Source organism: Xiphophorus hellerii, chromosome 11 (genome assembly GCF_003331165.1).
Source record: "Xiphophorus hellerii strain 12219 chromosome 11, Xiphophorus_hellerii-4.1, whole genome shotgun sequence".
In the NCBI taxonomy this organism is placed as follows: domain Eukaryota; kingdom Metazoa; phylum Chordata; class Actinopteri; order Cyprinodontiformes; family Poeciliidae; genus Xiphophorus; species Xiphophorus hellerii.
This window is the reverse complement of record NC_045682.1, coordinates 29,256,220-29,266,148: the sequence shown is the minus strand read 5'-3', so window position 1 is coordinate 29,266,148 and position 9,929 is coordinate 29,256,220. Positions and strand designations below refer to the sequence as shown.

At 43.8% G+C, this 9,929-nt stretch overlaps 1 long non-coding RNA gene across 1 annotated transcript; it reads left to right on the top strand.

The window, feature by feature from the left end:
* Positions 1-1,656: 1,656 nt before the first annotated feature.
* On the top strand, positions 1,657-9,689 carry LOC116727816 (uncharacterized). The gene is made up of 2 exons (XR_004340866.1): positions 1,657-1,967; positions 9,131-9,689. It is a non-coding gene; the product is annotated as an uncharacterized LOC116727816 (long non-coding RNA).
* Positions 9,690-9,929: the final 240 nt, after the last annotated feature.

Sequence of the window (9,929 nt, the reverse complement as noted above, 5' to 3'; positions counted from 1 at the left end):
AGATCCATTTATTCTGTTTACAAGACAACGGTACCGGTACGTTCAGAACCACTGGACTCTGGAACCCGATTTCAATCTGTGCCGTTTCAGAGGAAACATTCGGTGGTTTCATGTAAATGTAGAGAACAAACCCAACAAAACGTCCATTTTCACCAGAAACTGTTGTCCTGTAAACAGGGCCTTAGTCTAATGTTTTATTTGTACCTACAGTAAATTCAGACTGAATCATTTTGTCATCTCTGCCAACATTTGGGTCTAAAATCAGCCAAAGCACTTTAAAACATCCAAATGGTTTGTGGTAATAACTTTATGATTATGATTTGAAACATTTCAAAAAACTTCCAGATTATTTAGTGACATTTCACCAGCACCAAGTCGTTACCTAGCAACTCCAGCTGATCTGAACAATGGCTGCTGGAAAAGACAAGAGTTTAGTTGGTGACTTGTTGAATTCTGGTTGGATGTGCAGAAGGCTCCACTGATGCTTTTCAAAGCTGTGCAGGTGGCTGTGGGTTCTCATGGCTCAGCGGTTCAGGCGTTGGACTGGATCATTCATTGGTTGATTCAATCCAACATCTGCAGGGAAGCAGAGCGAAACGCTGGATCAGCAGGGATTTTACTGAAAGGATTGGAGTTTTTCTGTCTGTTTATTTAGGATTCAGTCCGTTGAGTTTCATGTTGTCCTGTTTATCCTTGATTGATCCCAGCTGTGTCTAGTTCCCTTGATTACACCTGTGTATTTATATCCACCTGTGTTTCTTGTTCTCTGTCAGGTCCTTGTCTAAACTGTCTAAACTGTCTAGTTGTCTGAATTACTGTTTACCAGTTGCTACCACAGATTAGCTCCTGGATTCTCGTCCTTTTTTCATCATAACTAATAAAAACTGAACTAAAACTAAACATTAATTAACTAATAATAAAAACTAGAAAACACACTGAAAAAAATTAAAACTAACTGGACAAAAAGTCACAACAAAATAACCCTGAACTATGAAAACTATTAAACCCTGGAACTGACCGGCCTCATCATATTAATAATTATTTCATTAGTCTTCTGTAACATTTTTCTGAATCTCTGAATTCGTCTCGATGCCAAACCGTAGAAACTTAATCAGCTCCAGTCCAACAACACGAAGCAGGAAAAATCTGAACCTCGTCCAGAACGTGGAGGTTTTTCGCTTCTCTGGCTTTTATGATGGAAACATGGAACCGTATCAGATTATTCAGATTATTCACCAGGAGTTTCTCAAAAACAAGAAAAACAAGAAAAGTGTCTGAGAGAAAACAACACAAAGATCCATCAACCCTCCAAACCAGAACCGGTTCTGCACCACAGCTGACTATCCAGCAGGGGGCGGCAGCACCACAGAGACGAAATATTCTGAATTACAGGAAGAGGAGCCAAAAAGAGACTCAGTAAGAATAAAGAGTATTTAGTGAAAAGTACTCAAATACTGAGTAACTAATTATAAAGCATTTAATATTTAAAATACCAAAATTAAGTGGAAATGTTGGTATTTTAAGGACCAAAATGACAATAATTCATATAAGGAACAAAGAAAATAAAATATTTATTTTCCAAATCAGTTTCTTTCAATGAAAAACTGATGAAACTTTTTTTTTCTCCTCCCCTCCAGGGTCTTTTGTGGCTCTAGTGTCGCTCATATGAAAGTAGGCTGACAGGAAACGGGGGAAGACATGCAGCAAATATCACCGGGTCCGGGACTCGAACCCGCGACGGCCGCACCGAGGACTCATGTGGGTCGCGCTGTCCCCTACGCCACCACGGCACGCCCCAAACTGACCGGTCCAGTCCAGCGGGTCGGGTCCAGTCCGGTCCAGCATGTCGGGTCCGGTCCAGTCCAGCATGTCGGGTCCGGTCCGGTCCAGCGGGTCGGGTCCGGTCCGATCATTGAGTCTTTTTCCTGGATGCTTTAGGAGCGAAGCGGCCAATCAGGAAGAAGCAGGTATCCATCCATCCATCATTTTCTGTTCACCCTTTGTCCCTAATGGGGTCGGGAGGGTTGCTGGTGCCAGCTACGTTCCGGGCGAGAGGCGGGGTCACCTGGACAGGTTGCCAGTCTGTCACAGGGCAACACAAAGACATACAGGACAAACAACCATTCACACACACACTCACACCTAGGGAGAATTTAAAGACACCAATTAACCTAACAGTCATGTTTTTGGACTGTGGGAGGAAGCTGGAGTACCCGGAGAGAACCCACGCATGCACAGGGAGAACATGCAAACTCCATGCAGAAAGACCCCGGCCGGGAATCGAACCCAGGACCTTCTTGCTGCAAGGCAACAGTGCTACCAACTGCGCCACTGTGCAGCCCAAATGATATTTTATGATAATATTGAAAAACAGATTTATTTCATTACGGAATATAAAACACTGTAAACAGAGACGATGTGAACAGATTTATGATCCGATCCTCCGAGTTTCTCCGGAGATCCGGAGGCGCCTCGAGCTCCTTCCTGTTCTAGATTCCATGTTTCTCCCCCACGCTGCCAATCCGTGACCTTTGACCCGCGGTGAGCCCAGCTGTCAGCTGTTCTGGCCGGCAGTGGAAATCTGAACGCAGCTTTTCCTGTCAGAGGACTCATCATGTTTAGTTATATAAAAAATGATTTTACTGGATTCAAACTGTAAAAATGGGATTGAATTTACTGAATAAACAAACTGTGGCAACTTTTCACATCCTGAGGTAAAAGTTAGCACAACCCAAGGTGTTTATAAAGGTGATTTATTCTGCTTCCTGTAACAGGTTAGGATCGATCAACGGCCTAAACAAAACCTGTCCGTTAAGTTTTTTACACTAAATTATTCTCAGATAATCAGGTTTTAGTCTGAGCTGTGTTAGGGTCTCTGTCACTTTAAATCCAAACAAGCTGCTGCTGGCCACGCCCCCAACTCGACATTTACGCTCGCAACAAAATGGCTGCAAACGGATGCACAATAATACAACAGTACATCTTTGAAAAGCATCAGTGGAGCCTCCTGCACAACCAACCAGAATGCAGCAAGTCAACAACAGAGCTCTTGACTTCCAGCAGCCATTGTACAGAGCATAAAAACCAGCTGACCAACCGCTGGAGATCAGCTGGGGTTGCTAGGTAACGATAAAGCATCTGCTGATTCTGGAGGTTTTTCAAACAGCCCGTTTTCCAGACACCAAAAAACAACTGCGTGTTTTTTAAAGTGTTCGTTTTGATTTTAGAAACTCAAATGAAAGTATAAAAATGTGACAAATGTGAATTTTACATCATAGGTTTCCTTTAAATTACTGTTGGTAATTTATAAAATACCTTATATTTTATAGTCAATATTTAGTTATTATTGGAAATATGCTGCTGAAAATGTTCCTGTAATTATTTATGTTTTATTTCAAGTGGATTAACGTGGAGTAGAAACTAGACGGACATATTTGGTCAGATTTAGTGATGTTTGGTGTTTTTCAGTGTAGTAATGTGACTCAAAGAATCAACATGATTTTCAGATTTTTATTGTTTAATATTTTAGTTGCAACTGAAGTTTTTATTGAATCAGTTTTATTGTACTGAAACATTCATGGCTCAGATCAACACGTGAAGACAATCAGCAGGGAAAGTGACGCTGCCAAACCCTCTGACCCGTCTGCAGGTCTCTAAATATCCTCTCATTACGTCCTCATCTGCATAATCCTCGTTAATCCCGCTGCACTCTTCAGCAAAGAGTTCAAAAGAAAAAAATCTCTGAAACGAGACGAAACTCATTCAGGACAAAAAACCTCATTTCAATCACACCTCTCTCTTTTCTCTCTGTTTTAGGATGCCACACACACATATATATATATATATACACACACACACCCACACACACACACCCATATACACACACACTTGAGGAAAACGTGAGTGAAAAGAAGAGGAAGTACTGAGGCCTTTGAAAGCCTGATTGGGAGAAAGGAACGACGGACAGACCTCAAAGAGAGAGAGACGCTGCCAGGGGCCCGGGGGGCCGGGGTGGCCCGGGGCCCCGGGCAGCCCGGGACCTGGGCTTAATGAGACATTCCTGGGGTTTAGAGGGGCGCAGAGGTCTCCATGTTCTCACTGCAGCCGTTCGGTTTGAGGCGGGATTTGAACCGGCGACCTCTGCAGAAACATGCCTACAGGTCGCTGAGAGCTGCACCTGCCGCCTTAACGAGGGAAAAACGCAACGACTTCATGCACCAAAATCTGTCATTAAACAGGCCAGAATTCAATCAATAATCAATGGATCCAGTTGATCAGCTCCTTTGAATCCAGACTGAAACCGGTTCGAAACAATCAATTCAGAATGGAACAACTCCTGATCACGTCTTGCTTCGATGGATTATTTGTTCTTCAAATTTATTTTGTTTGGTCAAAAAGTTTTTTTCTCCTGGTTTTAATTGCAGTTGGTGGTTGCCATGGTAACCAGTGACCGGTAGCCCCGCCCCTTTTTGGGGCTTGAGGAGCAGCTGTTTATATTTGATCTTTTATTTTAGTTTAATTTAATCATACTCAGGGTTTTATTTAATAAGTTTAACCAAAATAAGACAGAATGAAATTCAGTCAGTTTCTTTTCCACAAACAGGCTGCAAACAGCGACTGTATTAGTTATTGACCAATTTATTGATTATTAAAATAAAAAATGATTTTAATAAACATTTTTTATTAAATGTTTATTTAATAAACATTTATTAATGTTTATTAAATAAACATTAATTAATTAATTTTGTTAATTAACAAAATTTTGTTAATTTTGCAGATTTTTGATTGAAATCTTTTATATGTTAGAAATGCATAAAGAGATGCAAATAAACAAATAAATTTTAAAATAAGAAAATAAACATTTTATTGCCTTAAAGTTAATAACCTTTGAATCCTTTTCACTTAAAACATTTTCTAACATTATGATGAAGCAGAAATATTTCATGAATATTAAGAAATTATTGACTTAAACTTTTGGGTCTTGCTGAACTAGTAAGTTAGTTTTTAAAAGATGTTCTAGGATATTTGCATTAGACAATAAACTAAAATATTTGCTCAGATTCTGTGATTTTGCAGAATCTATTTTCCTGACAGTTAATCATGAAGCGATCCAGAAGCAAAAGGATTCTGTTTTTTCCAGCTAATTGGTTTGTTAGACGTGAGAGGAGGACAGAGATCCTTTCTTTGCTCCAGACAGGTTAAATGTGCAGCTAAGCTCCAACAATGCGCCGCCTTTCACATGCAAAGCAGAGGTATGGAGCCGCCGGGTCGAGCCTCTGATGGAGAGGCAGCAAAGCGTAACGGTTTCCCTCCCTCCATCCTCTCTATTCTGTCCTCCATGTTTCCCTCTCGGCTTCGTCTCTCTGCCTTTCACAGCTTCATGTCCCAGACGATTATTTTTATCTCAACATTTCTGCTCCACACGTTCCTAAACGGCCGGAGGACGACGCTTCAAACCTCAGATCCACCACATTCACGAAGTTACTGTAAAACATTTTGCAAACGAAACAAGAACTAAAAATATATAATTTACCCAAAACATCAAAAACCAAAAATCCAAAAACTACAAAACGTTTGTAGCCTCAATTTTACTGGAAGGAAGAAAAATAGAGCAAAAATGGATGATTGGATGCGTGTTTGGGGCGTTGGCGGTTGGATGCGTGTTTGGGGCGTTAGACGGTTGGATGCGTGTTTGGCGCGTTAGACGGTTGGATGCGTGTTTGGGGCGTTGGCGGTTGGATGCGTGTTTGGGGCGTTAGACGGTTGGATGCGTGTTTGGGGCGTTGGCGGTTGGATGCGTGTTTGGGGCGTTAGACGGTTGGATGCGTGTTTGGGGCGTTGGCGGTTGGATGCGTGTTTGGGGCGTTAGACGGTAGGATGCGTGTTTGGGGCGTTAGACGGTTGGATGCGTGTTTGGGGCGTTGGCGGTTGGATGCGTGTTTGGGGCGTTAGACGGTTGGATGCGTGTTTGGGGCGTTGGCGGTTGGATGCGTGTTTGGGGCGTTAGACGGTTGGATGCGTGTTTGGGGCGTTGGCGGTTGGATGCGTGTTTGGGGCGTTAGACGGTAGGATGCGTGTTTGGGGCGTTAGACGGTTGGATGCGTGTTTGGGGCGTTAGACGGTTGGATGCGTGTTTGGGGCGTTAGACGGTAGGATGCGTGTTTGGGGCGTTAGACGGTTGGATGCGTGTTTGGGGCGTTAGACGGTAGGATGCGTGTTTGGGGCGTTAGACGGTTGGATGCGTGTTTGGGGCGTTAGACGGTTGGATGCGTGTTTGGGGCGTTAGACGGTTGGATGCGTGTTTGGGGCGTTAGACGGTAGGATGCGTGTTTGGGGCGTTAGACGGTTGGATGCGTGTTTGGGGCGTTTGACGGTTGGATGCGTGTTTGGGGCGTTAGACGGTTGGATGCGTGTTTGGGGCGTTAGACGGTTGGATGCGTGTTTGGGGCGTTGGCGGTTGGATGCGTGTTTGGGGCGTTGGCGGTTGGATGCGTGTTTGGGGCGTTAGACGGTTGGATGCGTGTTTGGGCAGTTAGACGGTTGGATGCGTGTTTGGGGAGTTAGACGGTTGGATGCGTGTTTGGGGCGTTGGACGGTTGGATGTGTGTTTGGGGCGTTGGCGGTTGGATGCGTGTTTGGGGCGTTAGACGGTTGGATGCGTGTTTGGGGAGTTAGACGGTTGGATGCGTGTTTAGGGCGTTGGACGGTTGGATGCGTTTTGTCCCTCTTCTCCAGAATCACTGATCTCCGTTCTGCTTTGACACGATTCCCAGCCAACATCGTCTTTTATGAACTTTATTCAAATATGCGTTTTAAAAGCAGTATATCTGTACATCTGTCCACTCAAATCAACCTAATGTTTAATAGCTAACAGGAAGTCGTGGTTGTTTTGAAGCAATCTGATAGTTCTTAGCACTGCGCTGCCCCCTATGGGTTTGGCAGGTTTAAAGCAACGCCCCGGAGCGGATTAGTTCATGTGGATGAAAACTTCTCTGAAACGCATCCTGTGTGAATGATCGTATTTTTGAAAGGTGGAGATTTAATGTTGATGAAGATCAGGCTCCGTGTTTGGACTGGACTGGAGGAGCAGCTTTAGTGAGGAGGATAGTTAGGTGGGTCAACGATCTCCAAACCTTCCTGTCAGACCTTCAGCGCCTCTCGTTTTCAGGCAGACGTCTTCAGGATTCTCAGGTTCCTTCATGCAGAACAGCCAATCAGACGGAGGAGAGCCTCACCACACTAAGGTAGAACGATCACCAGACCTCAACATAGCCAAGAAACGATGAGTAGCAACAGCAACATCTTCACCATCTGGCCTTCAGATCACCTCCTCCCAGTCCTCCCAGTCCTCCCAGCAGCTCTTTGTGCGTCTCCGTCTCCCAGAGATGAAGTCCGGACGCGCTGCTTTGTCCTGCCTGACAGCTTGACGTCTCTGTCCGTCACGGAGCTGCAGCACAAAGAGCAGCGGTCATAACAGCAGCGCTGCCTGCAGACTCTTTCTCTTTCAGAGTTTACGTGTCGATCTAAGGACTTTCATTCAGAACCGGGCTTTAACGAGGCGGCTTGCTTTCACTCTGGATTCACAACATGGAGAGGGGGATCCAATATGAAGCCAGCTTCTGGAAACATTTTCTAACTAAAACATTTTTTGTCCATTTTTTTTGCACAACAGCTCGAGCTCAGCCAGACTGGATGGAGAGCCATGAATTTTCCTCCTTCAGTCCGGTCGACCCGGTTCTACTGGAACCAGAACTCCATCATCTGCTCCACCTCCAGCTGCTGTGGTTCTGACCCAAACCAACCTGTTCCCCTCCTGGCCTGAGGGGGCGCTGCACCAAGAACCACTGAAGGAAACCACACAAAAACCTCTGAAGACACTGAGAGCAACTTCCTTCTTCACCAGATGGAAACAAGATGGAGGCGTCAGATTTTAGTGTTGGAGGATTTCTCTTTAGTCTTTGGCTGAAGACCAGGAGCCATTTCTGCTGCTAGCGCTAGGCTAGCACGTTAGCCTTGGTTGTATTTACCCAGAATGCCCTGCGCGGACCAGAGGTCAGAGGTCGGTTAGCATTCACACCTCACCAACTGGACTTTGACTAGACAGATAGAATAGAGTTCAATTAAAGGAAAACTCTTTCATAAATATTCCACGTTTTCCCACTGAGGGTCAGAGAGGAGACTTCCCAGAACCAGAACCAGAACCAGAACCAGACATGTGGAAGCAGCTTTCAGCTTCTATGATCCACAAATCTGGAACAAACTTTCAGAAAACTGAAAAACAGCCGAAAACCTGAGTTCCTTTAAGGCTAAAATCCCATCTGGTTGGAGCTGCTTTGATTCACAATAACTGGAATATTGATCAGTATATTATTTGTGTATTGATGATTCTGATGGAGGAATTTGACAAAATATTTTATTTCTTCCGTTTCACATTCATTGGCTGCCTGATGTTAAACTTTGAACTTCCTTGTTGCTGAAATGTTCTACAGATAAACTTGAGCTGATTATTAAAAAGCTTCAGCAGAAAAACCGACGAAACGAAGCGCCGGGTTTCTGTCCGGCTTCATGGAAATCCACTCGTTTGTCTAAAATGTAAAATCCAACTTTACATTTGAGATTCAAATTTTTCTCAGAGGATAAATAGAAGAACAAAAGGACAGGAGGATTTGAATAGGACACATTCTGCTGTGGACGGTTTGGAGTGATGAGGCTCCAAAGAGAAACTTAAACAATAAAAATAATAAATATGAGTTTTAGCACCATTTAGTTTACAAACGGGATCAGCTTTTGTTTAATATGATTATTATGGAAAAACACCAGACATGTTTTCAACATGAATTCTGCTAAAAGCAGAAAGTTTAAAACAAGACAAAAATAAATCGTCTGACGGAACGAATTCGCTTCGACTCTAGAATCCTGTTTCTGCTTCCACACTGTAAAAATCAATTTATCTTATTTTTCATTTACAAACAACCAGAGGAGCCAAAAATCTGAGAAATTATGTTTGTACTCTGGATGTGCCGAGCGTGATTCCAGAGCCGGGTTCTGTCCTGGTTCTGCTGGACCCGTCCTGCTGGAAGGAGAACTTCTGTCCCAGTCTGAATCCAAACCTCTTTGTTCTTCCCCACAGCATGATTCTGCCGCCACCATGTCTCTCCGCAGGCGTTTCTCCCGGCCAGTTCTGTCCTGGTTCTGTCCCGGTTCTGTCCCAGCAGCTCCGCTCCGTTCCCGCTGCAGTTCGTTTCTCCGTCTCATTTCGGATCCGTCGGCCTGCAGTGGCGCCGCTTCGCCGGTTCTGCCCGTCTGAAGTTGGACTTCCTGTTCAACTTATGAAACTTTAACACAAAGTTCTGCAGACCAGAAAACAACTGACTGTTCTGGTCCAGATGACCCAGATAAAGTCATAGAAACGTGCCAACCAGAACCGCCTGACTGACATCTGATAACTCGCTGCGGTTCTACGCTTCGCTCAAAGCGACTCCAACATTCAGGATTTGGATCCACAAGAATTAATTCACAGATTATCAACATTTTCTCTGGGAACTTCAAAATATTATCATGTCAAAATGTTTTACATTTTCTACAATTATCAGATTTTATATGAAGAATGAAAACTTAGAGACGGATGGATGACAGACGGATGGACGGGAAAGGGGATAAATCTTGAAATAAAAATCTAGTTTTAAAAAGCTTCCTTTAATAAACGTTTGAAATTCTGAAGCGGTGAAATGAATCCAACGTTCATGTGAAGTCGGGTCCTCAACATGTTTCCTGTTTTTGTGAGATGATTTTATTCCTGTTTTCAAACTGCATCTCGTTACAAACAAAAGCTTAGAAACTTTCCGCCCGCTGAGTTTTTCCTCCCATTAATAATCTTCTAATATTCCAGCTTCATGGTCTGGTTTCCACTGAGCTTCTGCTTGATGACG